We start from the raw sequence: 6,000 nt of genomic DNA, 5'->3' as shown, positions 1-6,000 counted from the left end.
TGCCTGGTGCAGTTCGAATCACTTCTAAGACACACTCTGTGAGATCTTTGTCTTAGTCTTGAATATTTTGCACTTGACTGAGGTACAAGCAGTGTACCTTGAAGAAAAACCATTCATCAGCAATGAATCTTTGAAAGGCTTCTATTTTTTGTGTAAAATTTGACCAGTACTAGAAGGATTACAGTGTAGTGAAACCCTCAAAAAATTAAAAAAAAAAAAAGGATGTAGACCCGGTCTCATTTGTGAAGTACTACAGATCCCATTGCTCCCTGAAACATATGAAGCCTGGGAATGTTGGGACAGAGTTTTCAACCACTTCTGGCCTTCTCCAGCAGCTGGCAACTCCTGACTGTCACTGTCACTGTCACTGTCACACTGTCAAATCTGTTGCTCATTGATTTGCTCGAGCGGATAACTAATGTCTCCATTGTGAGACTTGTTGTTACTGTTTTTGGCATATCAAATACACCACGGGTAGCTTGCCAGGCTCTGCCGTGTGGACGAGATACTCTCTGTAGCTTGCCGGGCTCTCCGAGAGGGGTGGAGGAATCGAACTCGGGTCGGCTGCGTGCAAGGCAAATGCCCTACCCACTGTGCTATCACTCCAGCCCTAACTGTAGAAATCATAATATCATTAACAAAGGGAGCTCTTTTCATTGAAAACTGTCATTATAAGTGGTGTGGTTGTAACAAATCTAGCTACAACACATTTGCTCAGTGCCAGAATACCTGCAGTAGGGAACAGTTTTATGGGTATAGACAATGTGAGGAATCTTTCAGCTGCAAATACAGACTTCCTAAGCACCAGGAATCTCACAGTAGAGAAAAGCTGTATGAGTGTGATAAACGTGGAAAGTCCTTTACCGGGGCTCAGCAAACATCAGAGAGTTCATCATACAGGAGAAAAACATGAGTGTAGTGACTGTGGAAAGTCTTTCTGGGCTAGATCAGTGCTATTTCAACACTTGAGAGTTCATGCTAGAGAAAGGCTTTAGAAGTGCAGTGAATGTGGAAAATCTTTTATGCATGTATCCACACTTACTAAGCACCAGGGAGTTCACAGTGGAAACAAGCCTATGAGTGTAGTGAATGTAGGAAATCTTTCATGCATGGATTCACACTTATCCAATATCAGAGAATTCATACCGGTGAAATGCCTTATGAATATAGAGAGTGTAGGAAATCTCTTCGGACAAGGTCTATACTTTACTGACACTTGAGAACTCATACTGAAGAAAGGCCTTATGACTGCAGAATGTGGGAAATCTTTTAGACAGAGATCCCCATTTACTTAGCACCAGAGAGTTCACACTGGAAAAAGGCCTTATGAGTATAGTGCATGTGGAAAATCCTTTCGGCAGAGATCCACGCTTAGTCAACAACAGAGAGTCCACACTGAGGAGCAAAGACCTTTCTGTGTATATAGTTAATGAGGAAAATCTTTTTGGCAGAGACATACTTATTCATCGCCACAAAATTGGCAGCGGATAAAGGAATTTTGGGTACACTGAAGGAAAGTCCTAAAAGCTGACACGCAAAGTTAATTGGCATCAGAGAGTTCACATTGTAGAATGACTGCATAATTGCAATAAGTATGGGAAATATGCTTTTGAAGTGAACTTTACTAAATACAGTGTTTCTGCCTAGAATAATTTATTGTGGGAACTTCTCCAACACAAGCTAACTTAGCCATTATCAGAAGTTTCACATTGAAGAAATGCTGAGAGTTTAGTAAATGAGCATAGTTCCAATATCCTAGAATATGAGAATTCACATTTTTGTTTTTGTTTTTTTGTCACATCTGGTAAAGTTCAAGGGTTAGTTCTGGCTTTCCACTCAGGAATTACTTTGGTGGTGCTCAGGGGACTATTGGATGCTGGGAGTTGAACCTGGTTGACTGGGTTGGCTGCATGCAAGGCAAATGCCCTACTTGCTATACTATCCACCCCTGAGAATTCACACTTTAAAAAGTCATATTTTAAATGTGAGGAATGAAAGAAATACTTGTATGAATTAAACACCATCTAACCTTGATAAATCATATCTGAAGAAAATCAGAATTTCTAGATAAGAGGGTAGTTTTAAGCAGTGACATTATCCTGCATGTTTTTGTTAAGAGATTAATGTCCCTACTGGTTTATGGCCTTGACAGTTTCACTATGACCACGTCATAGGCCCAATCACGTGCATCACTCACCACTCTAATTATCTTGATTTTGTTTTGTTCATTCACTGGGTAATGAGAATTTGAATTTTTTGATGTCCTCATTAACTCTAAGTAGATGGATTTGATCTTGTATTGCTTCAGCTGATTCTGAGTTCTGCTTTTGGGTTGAAAAGCATTAGCTTTTTTCAGAGATATAGTTGATCTCATGATGCCTTTTATGAATTTCTCAGATTTTCATGTGTGTGAGGAAAGAGGGCATGACCAGCAATGCTCCAGTCTTGTACCTGGTTTTGTGCTTAGAGATCTCTTCTGGCAGTGCTGGTGCAGCATTCAAAACAAGTGCCATGTCTGCTTTATTATCTCCCTGACCACTCGACCAAATTTCCTTCTGTGTGTACACTGTTTTTTTAAAATATTTTTATTGAGGTACTGCAATTTACAAAGTTATTTATAGCTCCCAACTTTACAATCAGCCAAGATCAAATTCCATGTTTATGGTTTACCCGACCTCAGATCTCAACCTCATCTCACCAGACATCACTCCCGCCTGGGCTCTGGGGCCATATGGGGTGCCAGGGACCAAACCCGGATCAGCCGCATTGCAAGGCAAATGCTGTAATCGCTGTCCTATTACTTCTGCACTGGTTTTTATACAAGCATATTAGAACTTTTTTTAAAAAATCTTAGATGATCTCCATTATGTGGATTGGTTTGAAACTAGAATGGATTCTGCCACCGTAAAAGGGCAATATTTTGTGAGGAATGCCTAATTTGTTCATTTGTGAGGCCAGAAAATGGCACTGTACAGATTTATACAGGTTTATGTTCTACTTGTGGCCTAGAAAACAAGGTCTTGGTAGTTCTCATTTGTTAAATTATTGTCAGTTTTTTTTTTTGTTGTTGGCTTATTAGATGTGATACAATCAGGAACTGCAATTGGTATGGAAACGTTGGTACAGTTAGGAATGGTGGAAGCTACTGCAAAACAAGTGAAATGTGGAACTGGGGATATAGTACAGCGGGTGTGTCATCGCATATGGACAACCCAGATATCCTCAATCCTTGACATTCCATATGGTCCTCTGAGCAGTGCCTAGAGGCAGATCCAGGAGTAACCCCCGAACACTATCGGGTGTGACCCAAATAGCCCCCACCAATTAAAAGGATATACCTCTCCCAACAGTCCACCTATAAATATTTCCACACCTGTAAATATTTATAACTGTGCAGGTCAGTGTTAATTGCTTTCCATATTCATTACTTCTCTTCATGTCTTTTCTCAGTTCTAAGCATAGTGTATTTCTTCAGATCACAAAAAAAAAACCATTCCAGTGATCTTTTAAAGCGTTTTTTTTTTCTACTAGCAACAATTATTAGATGTAAACATGTATTTAAGATGTCATAGGAGGAAAAAAACAAAAAAAATGTCATAGTAGGGGCTGGAGCAATAGCATAGTGGGTAGGGCATTTGCCTTGCATGCGGCCAACCTGGGTTCGAATCCCAGCATTCCATATGGTCCCCGGAGCACCACCAGGAGTAATTCCGGAGTGCATGAGCCAGGAGTAACCCCTGTGCACTGCTGGGTGTGACCCAAAAAGCAAAAAAGAAAATTAAATAAATAAAATGTCATAGTAACATCGATGTACAATGAACAGGGTGCTTGCTATGTACATGGTGAATCCAGATTTCACCAACACCAACATGGTCCTCTGAGTGATCCCTGAGGGCAGCCAGGAATAAGCCCTGAACATAGCTGGTGTGACCCCCAAGACGCCCCCATCCAAATTCATAGTATCTTCTAGGTAACTATAGGAGAAATGATACATTATAACACAACTCAATCCCCACATTAGACATTTATTTTTACTACTTATAATCTTTCTGAAAACTGCCCACTGGATAAGGAAACATACTTGGATTTGATTTTGTTTTAGTTTTGAATTACTTGTGCTGAGTGCTCCTTGGTTACTGCTGGTATTGCTTGGGGGGACTGCGGTGCTGGGGATTGAACCTGGGCCTGTTACATGCAAAGCATGTGCTCAGCCTATTGAGTTACTTCTCTGGTCATAAATAAATAGGTTTAGTGGTTTTTGCTTAGGTCAGTGATTAAACCATTCAGAGACTTAACACAAAGCATCAAGCTTAGTACTCTTGTACTAAGTACAAGTCCTCTTGTTATTCTATATGCCTTAGCAAGACAAGATTAAATTTTCTATTATATCCCATATTCCTAGCAGGAAACTTTGTACCTGATCGTTTAATTAAAAAAAAAAAAAAGCTGAGTGTCACTGATCTAACTTCAGAAATGAACATATACTTTGTGTGTGTGTGTGTGTGTTTTGGGTCATACCCAGTGATGCTCAGGGGTTACTCCTGGCTCTGCACTCAAGAATTACTCCTGGTGGTGCTGGGAAGACCATATGGGATGCCAGGGATCCAACCCAGGATGGCTGCATGCAAGACAAGCACCCTGTCTATCACTCTGGTCCCAAACATATACCTTTTAACAGTACAAATTGTTTATGCAGAAATCAAAGAACAGGAACATGGATGATGATCACAATGGGTCAAATGCTGGAAAACATCCTGTTAGCACAGATACGCTCAGTTACCACTGTCCTGAGTCTATAGTTGCAACAAAAGCAGTGAAAAACTAAAGAGAAACAACAGAAGTAGACAAAGGAGATCACCAGGCACAGGATGTTACTGTTCGCTCTAGCTGTCTGAAAAATCTGTGGAAAATGTCTGAATAATCTGAGTTCTTGCGTTCTCCTGTGTTGGTCAAAGTCCATCACATTAATCCATAAAGATAACCACTTGATAAACTGATATATCTTTCTAATATACAAGTTCAATGGTATCATATATTTTGATACATACACTATTTCTTCTCAGTGCCAGGGATCAAATATAAGACAAGGCATTCAGTCTATCCCAGAAATGCATCTCAGGTCCATATATTTATATTTATCCTGTTTACTGGGCCAATCACTTTCATCAGAATATAGACATTTATTAAGAATTGAAGTATCCAGAAATTTAAAAAGCCAGAGCTGTTAGTAGATATTTGGGTTTTCTTTTTTTGTTTTTGCACCACACCTGGCAATGCTCAGGGGTTACTCCTAGCTCTGTGCTCAGGAATTACTCTTGTTTGTGTTTGGGGGACAGTATGGGATGCTGGAGATGGCCCTAGTTGGCTGCATGCAAGGCAAGTGCCTTACCCACTGCACTATCACTTTAGCCCACAAATGTATTTTTCTACGGGAGAAGTGGTTATTCTTGAGGTAGAATTGATCTGTTCATATAAAATGTAGATTAACACTGTACAGTTTATATAACATCTATCTATCTATCTATCTATCTATCTATCTATATGCTTTTTGGGTCACACCTGGCAATACTCAGGGGTTCCTCCTGGTTCTGCACTTAGGAATTACTCCTAGTGGTGTGTTTGGGGGACCATATGGATACTGGGGATTGAACCTGGGTCGGATCTGTACAAGGCAAACACCCTACCCACTGTACTATTGCACTGGATCCACCATTTTAATATTTAATAATGATACTGTCAGCATGCTTGAGGTTTCCTTCACTTTATTATTAAGTGAAAAAGTATCCAGGTAAGGAAATATACAGGAATTATACTTACTGTGACTGAAGAAAGAATACAAAACTACATACATCCACAAATGCATGTTGGTATGTATCTTTACCTGTACTTAACTAATATGTATATATTATCTCTACATTTAACAGATGTGTAGGTTATGACCTAATTACATGCCCTGTTTTCCAAAATGTATTTCATTGAAAGAAAATTGTTTCAGCAGGG

This window comes from Sorex araneus, chromosome 8 (genome assembly GCF_027595985.1).
Source record: "Sorex araneus isolate mSorAra2 chromosome 8, mSorAra2.pri, whole genome shotgun sequence".
NCBI classification, from domain to species: Eukaryota; Metazoa; Chordata; class Mammalia; order Eulipotyphla; family Soricidae; genus Sorex; species Sorex araneus.
This window is presented reverse-complemented; position numbering follows the sequence as displayed.